This window comes from Dasypus novemcinctus, unplaced genomic scaffold, assembly GCF_030445035.2.
Source record: "Dasypus novemcinctus isolate mDasNov1 unplaced genomic scaffold, mDasNov1.1.hap2 scaffold_170, whole genome shotgun sequence".
Taxonomy (NCBI): domain Eukaryota; kingdom Metazoa; phylum Chordata; class Mammalia; order Cingulata; family Dasypodidae; genus Dasypus; species Dasypus novemcinctus.
In genome coordinates this window covers 450,719-467,122 of record NW_026688161.1, presented here as the reverse complement: position 1 = coordinate 467,122, position 16,404 = coordinate 450,719, and the positions used below count along the sequence as shown (strand labels likewise).

Below are 16,404 nucleotides of genomic sequence, written 5' to 3'. Positions count from 1 at the left end.
CTGAAGGGTATATATACCATGCTCCTTGAGCACTCAATACTTCAATGTACATTTCCTAGGAAGAAGGATATTCACTTATGCAACCACCTTAAATAATAGCTAAGTTCATAAATTTAGCACTGATATAAAGTTCACAGTTTATGTTCTATTTTTTCTTATGTACCAATAATGTTCCTTTGATTCTTTTTCCTCCCTTGCTAGATACCCCATCCAACATCCAAGATCATGTATTATATTTAATTGTCATTGTCTCTTTATTTGTACTTTTTATTCTTTTAACTGTGAGAATATATCATAAACTTTCCATCCCAACCACTCCCAAGCATGCAATTCAATGGGATTAATCACATTCACAATATTTCAATATCCTTACTCAATTCCATTAGTAATCCTCCCCAAACAGAATCCCTACACTCTTGGTGCCCTGTTTTCTCTTAGGAGGTTTTATGGTGAGAGATTAACTCAGAAGTGATGATGCCTGAATAGTGGAAATGGGAGAGGGAGGGAAATGTAAATAAATCTATAAATGTAAATGTAAATCGAGGTGGAGTCTCCAGGTCCCGATGCCTGGGCAGGAAGTGAGGAATTAGGCAGAGTCATGGATGACTTCAGTTTCTTGTCCTCCCTAAGATAGAGAGCAGAGAAAGAGGAGGCTGTGTTGGAGACAGAATAGAGGCAGAGAAGGAGTCCTGTTTTGCTATATATTTTTTCTTTAGATTAAAATGAAAGGAAAGATCTTACTGGAAAGCAGAAAATGGAAAGTACATACTAGCTAAAATTCTATTAATCCTTATATGACTTTTTAAATTGATATAAATTCAAACATTTAGTTTGTGATTAAATGTGGGGCTTAATGTAGATGGAAATATTATTTTGTTCTTGATTCTGGTTCTCCTCTTGTATCTCCAACTACACAAAGTTTCAGTCTTCTTCTTGAGCTCATCTCTTCCCTTTCCTGCTACCACCACACATTATTTTTTTGTTTTCATTAAGTATTTTGTTTTAGAACAGTTTTAAAATTACAGAAAGTTGTAAGGATAATCCATAGAATTCCCCTACTTTAATAGATATTTAACATCTTACATTTAAACAGTACTATCGTGAACAAATATTGCCATGCTATTTTGAACCAAATTCCATACTTTATTTGCATTCCCTTCATCTTAATAAACTTTTCCTATCTCAGAATTCCATCCAAGGTACATTACTTTTTTGTTTGTTTTATTAGAGAGCTTGTGAGCTTATAAAACAATATGCATAATGTACAGAATTCCCATATGTCACCTCTCAACTGGCACCTTATATTTGTTACAGATTATGAAAGGACACGATCAGACTATGACAACTAACTATAGTCCATAGTGTACACTTGGTATATTTTTCCATGCAGTCTCTATTAATGCTATGTATTAGTATTGTGCATTTGTTCCGGTACATGAGAGAACACTCTCCTATTTGTACTGTTAACCACATGGTTCACTGTGTTATACAGTTCCATGTACAACACATTCTATCCAAAGTGTACACTCAGTGACTCTCACTTTCATCACAGAATTGTACAGTCATTCCCTCAATAAAGCTAACATTTTCTTTAGTCCCAAAGAAAAAAATACCATATTTTGATCCTTAGCATTGATATAGTACCTTCTTTGACATTGATCCAAGAGTATCATAAAATTGCTTTTAACTATAGTCCATAAGTTACTGTGACTGAAAGGGGTGTCTAGTCATGGAAATGTTGATTGAAACAAAGCTAAAGAGTAATCTAGGGCCTGAATAACATAGTGAACCCAGAGGTTAATGAGAATAGTGGTTAATAATACAAATATAAGAATGCTCTTCTATGAACTACCACAAATAATGTCACTATTACATGATGCTAAGAATAGAGTGATGCATGTGAAAAATATAATTAATGTAATTTCTTACAGTTTTTAAGTTGGGATGTTTGGCTTTTTGTTGAGATTTAGTAATGCCTTAAATGTTCTGTATATCATACTCTTAACAAAAATACATTCCAAATATTTTCTTCCATTCTGTACATTTTATTTTCATTTTATTGATAATGTCCTTTGACTCTCAGAAGTTGTGTTTCATGGGTCCCCAGCAGATGCACAGATGCTCTTGCATGAGGTGGCACCCTGCAGGCACACCAGAGGCCTGTGTACCCCCAGCAGCCTTCCACTCAGGTTCAGAGCCTCAATGCACATGTGACTTTGGGCTGCAGGTGGGGGAGAGGTAGTGCCAAGGATCCATGCATGTCCCAGCAGCACACAGGCACAGGGGCTACCAGGGCACCACCCACCACTCACCCTGCTCCTGATGCAGTCCTGCAAGGCCATGGTGGGGGCCCCATGCATGGCATGGGTGGTGAAGATGAGGCAGAGTCACTGGCCATCTGGGCCCACTGGGCAGAGAGGGCATGGCCATCTTGGAGGAGCAGGAGGAGGAGCCAGCCCCAGCAGGAGGAGCAGGAGGCCCTGGTGGGTGTGGGGGTGGCAGCAGAGGTGGCATGGCCATCTTGGAGGAGCAGGAGGTCCCAGCAGGGGGAAGCAGTGGTGGCAGCAGTGTGGTACAGCAAGATGTGTACCTTTGAGGGCTGTGGCAAGACCAGAGCCAGGTGGCCAAGCACCACAAGCTGTGGCTGTCAAGAAGCACCATGACAAGATGCACAAGGACAGGTACAAGGGGAAGAGCGACTAGGCCCTGGGCAGTGGCAGTGTGGTGGCGTCAGGCTGGAGATGTGGCTGGGGCAGGGAGGGAATCTCAGGCTGGGTGACAGCACACCTGCCATTTGAGAGCACGGGGGCAGGACTGGGAGGACAGGTAGGCAGTAAGGGCTGTGTGATCACACAACAGCAGTAGAGACACTTCCCCTTGGTGGAGCTAAGGTTTGGAGAAGGCCATCACTCCCTACTTTCAGCGTTCTGTCCTCAGTATCCCATTCTCAATACTTATTACCTACATCCTATTACCCTACTCTCAATACCCCCCCCCTTTTTTTTTTTAGTACTCCTAGAGGGAAAAAATGGAATGGCTGTGGATTGTTTGGGATTGTTTGAGTTAAACTGTGATGAAGGGAAGGCAGTGTCTGGAGCTGGGCTTCAGCCTGTGGATCCCTGCCCTTCCCTTGCTGCCTTTTGCTCTTGCACAGATGGTCAGTCTGCTCTTCAACTTCATCTGTGACATAGACACACCTGCTAAATGACGTTGCAGTGAAAGAAGTGAGATATACCATTCTGAATGCTTATCAGTGTTCAGTAGGTAGTAAAATTCATTAAGCCTTTAAAAAAAGAAGGTATATTTGATCAAGTCCAGTTTAGCTATTTTTTTCATTTTCTGTTTGTGTGCATTGTTGTAAAATACAAAATCAGTGCTTACTTCAAGGTGCTAAAGTTAGTTATCTCTTTTATTTTAAGAGTTGTATGGTATTAGCTCTTATATTTAGATCTTTGATCTATTTTGAATTAATTTTTCCATATAATGATAAGGGGGTATTCACATTCATTCTTTTCATATGGTTTTCTTGTAGTCCCAGTACCATATTTTGAAGAGATTATTTATTGTTTCCCCATTGAACAAACTTGGGCATTTGTCAAAAATTAACTGCCCATAGATGTGTGGATTTTAGGCTGGACTTTAAATTCTAGTCCATTGGTATATTTGTTCATATGCCAGTACCACACAGTGTTTATTCCTGTAGCTTCATAGCAAGCTTTGTAATCAGCGAGTCTGATTCCTTTAGATTTTTCCTTATTTCAAGTTTGTTTTGCTTACGCAATACCTCTTAGAGTGCCTATGAATTTGACAATCATCTTTAGCATTTTTGCAAATGCTACTGGAATTTTGATAGGGATTGCATTGAACTTGTAGATTCTTTTGACAATATTGATATATTAATAGTGTTGTCTTTCAATTCATGAACACTGGATGTATACCCAGTTTGTTTAGGTCTTTAATAATTTCTTTCAGCAATGCTTTGTATTTCAGTATCTCAAGATATTTCATTAGTCCCTTGAGATTTCTTCTTCAACTCTTTGGATGTTTAGTAATATACTGTTTGATCTCTACATGTTTGTAAATTTTCCAGTTTTCCCCTGCTACTGATTTTTGAGAAGATCCTTTGTATGATTCCAATATTTTAAATATTATTTTCATTTTATACATGGTCTAATATATGGCATACCCTGGAAAAATTTCCATATGTATTGTACACATGTACTCTGATGTTATTGGTTGTATATATGGCAGATTACTTATCACCATTATATCTTTGTTGATTGGGCCTTTTATTAATGTAAAAATTTTTATACCTGAAGACTCTATTTCTGAAAATAATATAGCCTCTGGGGCTTCTTGTGATTACCATTCTCATGGAAATAATTTTTCTCCTTATTTTTCATTTACATCTTTTTGAGATTGTACCTAAAGTAGACCACATTTAGCAGGATCAGGTTTTTCATCCAGTCTATCAATCTCTTTCTTTTAAAAGGGGAGTTTAATCCTTTGACAGTTAAGACAATAGAAGAAGGAAGAAAATATATTTTCAATTTTGCTATTTGATTTCTGCGTGTCATGTATGTTTATTGTTCCTCAGTGATGGCTGTAATGCTGTTTTTTTTTCCTTTTTGTGGCTTTCTGCTCTGTACTATTTGGATTTACTTCCCTTTCCTTCTTTATATTTTTATGTTATTATTGGTTACCTTTGTATTTAACAATAACTGCTTAAAATAAAAAACCTAGTTAGACTAGTACCAACCTCATCTCAGTAATAAACAGTCTATCCCCACAATACTCCACCTCTTTTTTTGTGTTCTTACTGTCTTAGATTACATCTTTGTATGTTGCATGCCTGTTAACATAGACTTTAAACAATTTTTATATCTCTAGGTTATGTATTTTGGGGCACTATTTTTAAATGCATAAATGTTTATTTCATCCTGTTTTACTGTGCCTTTCATTAATAGGTAGCCTCCTGTTTTGTCTTGTAACTGATTTTGGTTTTTAATTGTTTTTTGGAGAAGTTGATGGTTTAGAGCATACTCATCCAAAAAATAAAGGATTCCCATGTACCTCTGTTATTATCACCTTGCATTAGTATGAAATATTTCTTACAATTGATGATATCATATTCATATAATTGTACTATTAACTGTAGTCCATGGTTTAAGTTAGTATTAACAATGTAGTGTAGATCTATGTATGTGTGTATTCTGTTTTGTAAGACATTTGAATTAGTCAATTTTGTCCAATATTGTTATATCCACTTGTGTTCTCATTTGGCTAATAACTGTGTGGAAATATTTTTGCATCCTTTCACTACATTCTTTGCTTGAGTAAATTCAATTACTGTACTTTTGCAGCTCCAAATTTCTCTTCTTTTATAATTTCTATCTCTAGTTTATTCTGTGAGTTTTTTGTTTTCCTGCTTTCCTTTATATCTTTCCATATGGATTCATTTAGGTTATGTATATTTTTAAGATAAGTCATTTAACATCTTAAACAAATTGCTCTATTTTATGAGCTTCCTCAGGAATGTTTTCTTGCAAACATTTTTTTTCTGTGAGTGGGTTATAGTTTCCCTTTTTGTTGGTCTTGTAACTTTTTGTTGATTCCTGGACATAAAAAGATAACAGGAATAAAAAGCCCTGTTTCAAGACATCTCTGCCAGTTTCACCTGAGGGGTGTGGAACAATGGCTGCCCTTAGTTCTGGTTCCTCAGTGGTCTCAAAAGCAGTGAGTAGCAATCAGACAATGTGCTAGCTTACTTAGAAAGAATTGTTTCTTAATGTGCATCCTGACACCAGTGAATTCAACCTCAAACCTGGGTCACAGTCTCATCTCTGTAAGAAATCTTACTAGGATTGTCTTAGTAATGGTATCATGCATTTTTTAGTAGATATTTTTAAAGTTATTTATCTCCCCTTCCTCCCCAACCCCCCCCACATTGTCTGCTTTCTGTGTCCACTCACTGTGTGTTCTTCTGTGACTGCTTCTAGCCTTATCAGCAGCACCGGGAATCTGTGTTTCTTTTTGTTGCATTATCTTGTTGTGTCAGCCCTCTGTGTGTGGTGACATTCCTGGGCAGGCTGTACTTCCTTTCACACTGGGCGGCTCTCCTTGCAGGGTGCACTCCTTGTGCATGGGGCTCCCCTACACAGGGGACACCCCTGCGTGGCACAGCACTCCTTGCATGCATCCGCACTGTGCATGGGCCAGCTCCACACGGGCCAAGGAGGCCTGGAGTTTGAACTGCAGACCTCCCATGTGGTAGGCAGATGCCCTATCCATTGGGCCAAGCCCACTTCCTGGTATCATGCATTATTATTGCTCTTCATTTGTGGTCAATGTTATTAAACACTGTTGAGTTTCTGTGTCTGTGACATTTTTACCCTTTATTAACAATGATGTCAGAGTTTCCTCCCCACACATACAGCCTTTTCATGGTCTCCCAAAGCCATGCTCAATGTCATTTCATGTCAGGAGCCTCCAGCCATCCATGCAAGACCTTGCTCACACTTGTACCTGGCAGCTTATGCCTCCCCCAAAACTAAGTTAAGTCTCCATTTGGAGACCAGGAATTGCTGGTGATGGCCTGCAGGGCCATGGGGGGAGGCTTGTTGTCCCACCCAGTTTACCCTTTGATGCCTTTTGGGTGAACATCAACCAAATTCTCCAAATTCACTGCAGGGGACAGATCAGAGCCAGCTTGCTTCAGGGCTCTGAGCAGTAGATTCACTTTACCTGACAGGAGCCTCCTTTCTACCCTTTGCTGAGGCTTCAGACAGTGGTCCAAGGTGCACATCCACACCACCCAGCCAGCATCTGCCAGGACCAGCCATCTGTTTGGAGGCCTCATGAGGCAGCCCCCAGATGGTCTAAGTTTCTGGAAGATGGTCCGACAGCCAAAACCAAGTCAGCTTGCTAGGGAGTTCCCAGGGTCTTTGCCCTGAGCAGCAGCTGTCAGTGGTGAGACAGGGATTCCAAGGGTAACATGAAAAATTTCTCCCAGGCCCTCTTCAATGGCTGGAATGTTGTCCTGCTGGACCCTTTAGGCTGATATGGCCTGGGGAAAAACAGCTGTCTCTCTCTGCCCTGGCCAAGAAAAGTCTCATAGTTCATGTGCCCTTACAGCATTTCAGGCCGATTTTCCAGTTCCAACTGTCAGATTGCTTATTGTATTGGAAGTCAATAGGACATTCTAAATGATGTTTTTCCATAGATGTCTGGGTGGCAGTAGCTGAGCATTTATATTGTCAAGGTTGTGGACTACTCAGGAGATTCCAGTGTGCACCTTCAGAGTTAGATTGAGGGTTAAGTTTTGAGAGACATTGAAGTTTAAGTTTATAGTTAGAGAGGTAAGGACAAAGTTGTGGTTATGGTGATGGTTAGAAATAGTTTTCCTCAAAATCTCCTCTGGAGGTACCTGTTCAGATATGAACCTGTGTCTTGAAATTGTTCCTGTGACACTGGTACAGGTCTGTGGGTTTTGGGCAAGGTCTATACAACATATCATTTCACTTGGAAATCCACAGTGGAGCAGCCAGGAATTTTTAGTCACACTTCTAATGCCATTTCCTTCCAGAGAGGTGGGATTTCTTGTGACAGGATAATCCAAAATCCTTTTCAGTGCTCTTTTGTTATCTGAGGGCATGTGTTGCTCATAACATTTCTCATATTCACATTTTATGGTGGAAACTGCTGGACTCTGACTTCTGGGCTCAGAGATGGCACCGCAGGTCTGGCCTGGATATTGGTTGATGCTCCTTGGTTGTATGACAGTTCTGAAAAAGTTCAATCCTCTTATGGTGTCATTTTCATGCCAGCACTCATGGAATCCCCAAGAGTGATCCAGTTTTGCTTGAGGGTAATCTGTGGCATAACTAGGTGGATTAACATCCTGAAAGTCCCACTCGAGTCACCTAGACAAAGCACAGGTAACGGAAGAGGCTGGTGGAGGTCTTTTCTGCAGCCTTCCTCCCTAAGATTGTCAAAAAACCCTTAGGGAGCTGGCAACAGCCCTTGCTGGGCAGGGAGGCCTTTGCTGGGAGTGTCTCCTGATCATTAGCTGTTCCTGACAGAAATTAGTGGCTTTAGTGCCCTTCTGAAAAAACATTCAAAGTCTCCCTTCAGCTCCTGGGGTCTCAATGAACTTGTCCTAAAGAGGAACACACCTAAACTTTGTGTGTAAGGGGTTTTCAGGTTGGAGATATTGTCCCAAGTTACCTTCCTCAGGCCACTGGGCTGCAGTGGTCTCTTCTGCACCAGGGGTGGAGGCCATACACCCTGGCTGTCCAGGATGGGAACTGTCCCCTATACACCTGCACACACCTGGATGGGTAAATTCAGGGCAGGTGGTCATGTACCACCTTGGCAAGGTCCTCCTGGGATACATCCACCACCTCAGAGGCAGCATCTCCTCTTTGTCCTCTTGTCAGCCCTGCTTTTCCATCCTATAGGTCTGCCCATCAGTCTTCCAGGCTCCTGTGGCCACTTTCTCCAGATAAATGCTATAGTTTCTTCCATTACTAGTCACAATTGTTCTTAGTAGAATACCAGTAAGTTCACTCTAATCCATATTTTATTCATCCATCCTGTGTACCCTGGGTTGGTGATGTCCTCTCGACCTTTATGTTGAGAGAGGGTTTAGATCCCACATGGTTGATGGATGTGAATCTCCTGCTTATAGTTGTAGGCACTCTTGGTTCCCTGGTATGGTGGTTGACAATCTTCATTTCCCTGTTAGCTGACCTGTGTAAGTCCAACAAAATGAAGAGTAGGAATTGCAACTCTGCTGAGGCTCAGGGCCCAGCTGGCATATGGCAAGTCCAGAGATTCAAGTCTCCTGGGTATACACCAACCCCAGTGCCAACTACAGGTTCAGTAAAAGTGACAGAAGTGGCATGTGTAGAAAGGTCTCACCTAAGTCCAACTCCACACTCAGGAACACAAATTCCAAAGTAGGGCCCACTGGCAAGGCACTGAACTCCAGAGCCAACTGCCTAAACCATAGAACCTGTGTGTCTCCATAACCCTCAGGAGAACCAGTACCTGGGGTTTTATCTGCTTTGGCTATCTCTGGGATCCTGCTAAGTCATGCATAAACACAACCCCTCTGATGACCTTCTGACTTTTTTGAAGGCTCTTTACCATCTAAACTCATTTGTCTTTACCATTTCCCCCTTTTATTCAAGGTCTTTTTCTAGTTGCATCACCAGTTAGTGACTAGTAATAATCCTTCAGGGCAAGGGATGCTCATCACTGCGAGTCATGTCCCATTGGGGGGGATGGTAAGGTAATATGTTTACATGCTGAATTTGGCTTAGACAGTGGTCAAATTTCAGCAACATGGAGGTTCTCAGGAGGTAACTCTTAGGCACCCTGCAGCTCTGGGCCTGGTTCAAATTTCAGGCGCACAGATTCATAAACATAGTCTTCAGTATCAAGGGCTCATCATTGGAGCATTCTTCTTCACTGATCTTTGCCCTTGCACATGGAGGTTGTTGCTGTTTCATTGGGGAATGTGACACATTTCCCTGGCTAGGAACTCAGCACTCCCTCAGTTGTCATTTGTAACAGTAACTACTATGAATATACCCAAAATATATCCAAACATTTTATGTACCCTATATACATGCCCTGGAGAACTCCCTCCCAACATTGTGTCCCCCATCAATAACACCCCATACCAGAGTTCCTCCTCTGCCATAGCTGGACCCCTCTGTGATCCAAACATCTTCAAAAATGAACCCTAATATATTGCCAAATTCAATTAATATGAAAATGAAGTAGTAGTGATAGGTTTAAAGATTAGTAGTAGATTGCATACTATTTTAGAAATACTAAATAGAGTAAAAATAAATTGGGGTATTAAAAAGTGCAAAATATCATAAAACTTTGTTTTGACATTTTGCCTTTCATCACTCTAATAGGTGTTGCCATGTATGTACAGTGGCAAGGCCGTTTCTTTCACTTCTTCCTCAGTGTCTACATCCTTTCTTTTTTTCCCTAATTTTTAATTTTGTCTTCAAAAATGTTTTAAATCATGTTAAAGTCCCATAAAATATAGGGGACTCCCATATATCCAACATCAAACCCTTTTCACCCATAAAGTCCCATAAAATATGGGGGACTCCCATATATCCAACATCAAACCCTTTTCACCCTTCCCCAGCAATGATCTTTTTACATGTTCATGTTATAGTTGCTGCAGCTGATGTAAAGGTATTGAAACATAGCTATCAAACACGGTTTCATTTTGGATTACATTATGGTTTATATTTTAGACAGTACAATTTTTCTAATCTTTTATTTTTTATTTTCATTTTTTCAAGATTTTTATTTCTCCACCCCTCTCCCCCAGTTGTCTGCTCTGTGTCCATTTGCTGTGTGTTCTTCTGTGTCTGCTTGTATTCTTGTCACCAGCACTGGGAATCTGTGTTTCTTTATGTTGCATCATCTTGCTGCATCAGCTCTCCATGTGTGCTGTGCCACTCATGGGCAAGCTGCACTTTGTTTCATGAGGGACAGCTCTTCTTACAGGGTGCACTCATTGTGCATGGGTCTTCCCTACATGGGGGACACCCCTGTGTGGCATGGCACTCCTTGTGTGCATTAGTGCTGCATGTGGGCCATCTCACCACATGGGTCAGGAGGTGCAGGATTTGAACCCTGGACATCCCATGTGGTAGACAGATGCTCTATCAGGTGAGCCAAATCCACTTCCCAAATTTTCTAAAATTTTAGTTACCTTATGTTTTACATTATGGTTTACATTTTAGCCTATAGACTTTTATACATTTTTGGTGTAATTTAACATGTCTTATATCCGTCATTGCATGAGCTTATGGAACACTTCCATTGACCCCCAGTTACCCTGCTTCCATCTACTCTAGTCCTCTCTCTCCCTCCCCTCAGGATGCACAGTGACAACCAATACTCACTGTTTGAAGGACCAGGTTCATGGATACTTACCACAATGCTGAGGGCTTGATATACTAGACTGTCCTCCCCCATTGGGAACCACCAATTCTCTTGAGAGACACAATTCCATCTATTTCAGAAGATCAGGCTTCCCCAGGATGTGGGCACACCTTCCCACTTATTGTATGAGTTTCCACCCAATGATATAACACACTATAACACTATGAGAAGATGAGCATTCACACACTCCCTAGAAGCCTGCCCCTGTACCAGATGCCCCACCTTAAGGAACTTAACCAGATAATCCTTCTTTATTAAATTTTCTAAAGAGTTTGTCAACATTATAGTTTAAACCACATACCCAACAATCTCCCATGTTCAATTGTTCCCCCAGCCCTCCCCCTGATTCCTTAGGCCATCTGACCCATCCTCCCACCCGAGACCCCCTCAGACCTGCAAAGACCCACCCAATATTTTCCCTATGCCCCCATCTTATCCCTTCCTTGTACAACTGCTTAACCTCCACTTTATCATAGATTTCACTCATGTAGACATCAGTGCACAACCTTCCTCTCCCTGCAATTTCCTGTAAGCCTATCATCCAGTTTCTAGCTCTCTGAGACAGCTTGGTTTGATTATTTCATATCAGAAAGGTCATGTAGTATTTGTACTTCAATGCATGGCTTGCTTCACTATACATAAGGGCCTCAAGATTCATCCATGTTTTCCCATTTGTTTGTACTGTATTTCTTCTTATAGCTGAGTAGTATTCCATTGTATGTATAGACAACAGTTTGTTTATCCATTCATCTGTCGATGGGTTTTGGGTTGATTCCAAATTTTAGCAATAATGAAAAATGGCACTATGAACATTGGTGTGCATAGGTTTGTGTCCTTGTTTTCAGTTCTTCTGCATATATACCCAGTAGAGTGATTGCTGGGTCATATGGCAAATCTACAGGTAGTTTTTTGAGAAACTGCCAAACTGTTCTCCAGAATGGCCGGATTCTACTGCATTCCCAATAGCACTGGATGAGTGTTCCCATTCCTCCTCATCCCCTCAAACACGTGTAGTCTTCTATTTTTTGATAGCTGCCAGTCTGATGGGAGTAACATGGTATCTCCTAGAAATTTTGATTTACATTTCCCTAATAGCTAGTGATTTTGAGCATCTTTTCATGTGCTTTTTGGCCATTTGAATTTCTTCTTTGAGAAAGTGTCAGTTCAAATTTCTTGACCATTTTTTAAGTGGGTTGTGTGACTTTTATTTTATTTTGAACCCATAATTTCCAAGGGCTACATTTTCCACATCCTCAAAACCATTTTTTTTCCCTAAAACCAGCATTAAAGCATGTGTGTAGTAGCACCTCATTTTTATTTTTGGTATCTTATGTGCATTTCTCTAATGGCTAATGATGTTGAGCATCTGTTTACATGCTTTTTGGGCATTTGTATATATTCTTGGCAGATATGTCTATTCAAGCCATTTTCCCATTTTTTAATGGGGCTGTTTGTCCTTTTGTTGAGTTATAGTAATTCTCTTTATGTTTTGTATATTACGCTATTAGCAGAAACAGAATTTCCAAATATTTTCTGTCCCTTTTTAGGTTTACTTTTTTTAGGTTTTGGAAAAGTAGTATTGTAGTAAAGTAGTTAAGTAGAGCTCAGGGTTCAAATTTTGGGATTAGGTCCTCTTTCTGACTTCTGGAGACTCATACAATAAGTGGGCTTATATTTAAATTTAGAGCCACTGCGGTCACCCCTCGGGCTGAAGTGTGGTTTGCTGGCCGACCGAGCAAACCTTCGCAAGCCACCTTCTTGCTCTGTGATCCCCATGAGCTTGCCTAAGAGGGTCAAGAGTGCAAGGGGAGCAGAAAATGAACATGTGGTTGGGCTGTTGGGGAAGAGCAGGGTTGCAGACTTCTTCATGTCCTGTTGCTGGGCAGAGCTTGGATGCCTTGCTCAGGACGGTGTGCTCCCACGCAGTGCTTTTCATCAGAGAGCTCTTCCCATCCTGGGAACACTGGACCCTTTTTTTTTTTTTTTTAATACAAAAGGATTTATTAAAAAACCAGTAAGACATTACTACATCATGACACTGTCACACTGGGCTTTTAACACAAGACTTGCTCTACAATACTGGGGAAGGGGCATAAAATAAATTGATTCTGAAGCATAGCAATTAAGAAATAAATCAATGAAAGCAAATTTCTTTTAATAGTACTCAGAGTTAAACTTCAGAGGGACCCAAGGTCATACTTCCATTTGGGGACTTGATAGAAAAATTTTAGTTTGAATTGCTATTAGCAAGGTGGTAGGAGCCACCCTCACATGAATCTTCAAATTGGAAAATACTGCTTCACCACCTGTTGGGGATAAGTTGCAAATGGAATAATTTAGTGTGGTTTGTAGCTATTTTGATGACCGCCTCACCTGGATACTTTCTCATAACCACTCTGCTGATCACCACCTCTTCCACGAGCTCTTCCTGCAAATCCTCCTCTAGATCCCTACTGTTGCTGTTGCTGATACTGTTCCTTTGACATGGCTACTTTTATTTCACATTTACTGAGACCAACATTATGGTATTTCTTTTCCATTATCTTCTCCACTGGTTCCTCTTCTTGAAAGGTAATAAAGCAGAATCCATGCCTCTTATTGGTCTTGTCCACGGGGGGCTCTATGATTTCCACCTTATGAAAAACCACCAAAGTACTTCCTTATTTTCTCTTCAGGTGTATCTGGAGAAAGGCCACCAACAAAATTTTTTTTAACAGGCTCTTTTGTTTTCATGGCTTTGGCCCTTTTAGGATCAATCACCTTCCCATTCAATTTATGTTCTTTCTGACTCTTTAAATAGCACAAAGCCAAAACCCCTTCATCACCCTGTGATAGGATCTAACTTCAGAGTACAGTCTACAACTTCCCCAAATTTGGAGAAGTAGTCCTTCAGATCTTTCTTTGTAGTGTCCCAGCTAAGGCCTCCTGTAAACATTTTCCCTTTATCCTCCTTGTTCTTACTGGCATCGATCTTTGCCCCCTCCAACTCGGCGCTGCCCCCTTCGGTGCCTCTGGCCACGGTTCCGCCCCCCCCCCCCCCCCCCCCGTCCCAGCTTCGCTTCCTGCCAACGCTGCTGCCTCCTGCTCCACCACCACCATGGCTCCCTCCTGCTCACCTGCCGAGGCGCCTACCGCTGCCGTTACCACCGCCACTGCCCTGTCCCCGCCGAACTGCTCCTCCGACATCGTGCTACTGCCTGCACCGCCGCCACCGAGACTACACCCGCCACTGCCCTGAACTGAAACTAGCAGCAAAGTAATCCCCGCTGCTGCCGTGCACCCGCTCTACCTCGCGAGACACACAAGACAGAGAGGGAGCACGCGTGGCTGCAAAAGCTCCTGCACCTCTCCCTGGCCTGTCCCCTCGCCTCCCACTCTCGTGTGGCATGCACTCCTGCTTTTTTTGGCTGCACTTAAAAAGAAAAAGAAGTAGTGGCAGCCCCTCTTGCTGCCTCCTCACTTTAATGGCGCCGCTGTGGACCACCTAAAATGGCCAACTGAACCACTAGACCCTTTTGATGGAAGGTCTGGCCTTTTGGGAAGTTCTCTATGACTCATATCAATTCAACTGGCAATCTGCAGATGAGGTTCCAGGAAAATTCTGTCACAATTCTAAAGTCATGACCTTCCAGTCAGGTGGAATTTCCTATTAGAGTGCAACCCAAACCCCTTTTCTGTGGCACTCACCTGAGGGCATATGATGCCACCAAACATTTTCTAATGTTCATGTAGACTGATGGAAAATGCTTGAGTCTGGCTTTTTCTTCCCTGAGATGGACCATAGATCTTGTATGGATACTGGTTGTTGCTCCTTGGTTTTATGAACACCTTGGAAATTTTTCAAATCCTCTCGGTGTGTCATTCTCATGCTAACACACCGGGAGCCCAGGGCAAGTCATCCAGGTTTGCTTATGGGGACTTCTTGGGATTGCTAGGTGGATTAATTTTTGAAAGCTGTTCAATTCCTGATCCAGTCACCTGGACAAGACACAGGGAGGAGGCAATGCAGGTGGAGGCCTTTTCTGACACTAGCCTGCAGTAGATTTTCAATGTGCCCTCAGGAACTGTCACCAACCCTTGGCAGGTGGGGAGGATTAGCTAGGAATGTATCCTGATTATTAGCTGTTCCTGAAAGAAAGTTGTGGTCTCAGGGCCCTTCTAGAAGTACATGAAATGACTCACTTCATCTCTGTGGAGCTCGATGAAACTTCTGTGAATGGGGATTGGGCCAGGTGCACATAAACTCTGCATGTAGGAGGTTGTCAGCATGGTGACAGTGCTCAGTGCACCTTTTTCAGGTCTCTGGGCTGCAAGTAGACCCCGTAGAAACTGGTGAGGAGGCCATGCTGCCCTGGATATCCAGGACTGGAGGAGATTCCTCCTCACCAGCACACACCTGGATGGGTAAATTGAGGGAAGGTGGTCCTACACAATGTTGGCAAGGCCCTCCTGGGCTGCATCTACCACTTCAGAGGCAATGACTCTCCTTCAACCTCTTCCCACAACTTCCCATCCATCTGCCCAGGCCTCCCTTGTTCTGGGGTCATTGGGAAGGATAGCCAGGGTGAAGTAGTCAAAGCATGAATGGGCATGGATGGAGCCCATTAGAAGGCCTGAGGCTTGGAGCAGAAAGTGTGAGCAGTGAGGAGCACAAGTCATTCTGCCACTGACCTACTGGGAGTTCATAACCACGGTGTCTATTGGTGGTCTGGGGGACAGGGAAGACTGCTGTGCCAACATGAGAGAGGTTTAGTGCCCAGTGCCTGCAGGTGCTGGTGGGTCTTCTGGCCACAGGGAATTATGGGAAGCCACTGTCATGCTGCCCTACTGCCCCGAGTGCTAAAGGGCTGATTGGGACAGAGCTGCCCCAATGGCTGCTCCAGTATCTGCTCTGATGTGAGGTCAGCCCAAGGTGTGTCCCGAGGCCTCCTGCCTCATGGGGTGGGTCCTCCATACCTCTCCTTGTCCTATTGTATTCTTAGCCCCAGGCTGCTCCAGCCAGTCTGAGGGAGAGAGTTGGAAGTGTAATGCCCTGAGGAGGCAGGTTCCAGGAACAGGGACTTGGAGGCAGGTGGGCAGTGGTGACAAGTGAACAATGTGGATGTTGGGAAGGTAGGGCTGCAGCACCACCCTGGCAGGCACCCACCAAGGCTGAGGGACTTGACTGATGGGGAGAGATGGAGCTCCCCTTGTTTCACTGGCAATGGCCACCTGAGCATGCATATTTAATGCAAGGTGGGTCCCTCCAGCCTCCCTGCTTTGTCAATCAGAGCTCCATCCCTGACACCTCACATTCATCACCTCTGTGCATTCTCTCTGGCTACTTTCCTATCTTCCAATATACTCAGAATCCTGCTGCATCAAACTGGGTTCAAGCCTCAGCTCTTTTTAGGTTATCCCATCATTTGAATAGGTCGTATA

General features: G+C 42.6%; 1 pseudogene; it reads right to left on the bottom strand.

The window, feature by feature from the left end:
• Positions 1-13,281: 13,281 nt before the first annotated feature.
• On the bottom strand, positions 13,282-14,169 carry LOC101432685 (heterogeneous nuclear ribonucleoprotein D0 pseudogene; annotated as a pseudogene).
• Between the last annotated feature and the right edge of the window lie 2,235 nt (positions 14,170-16,404).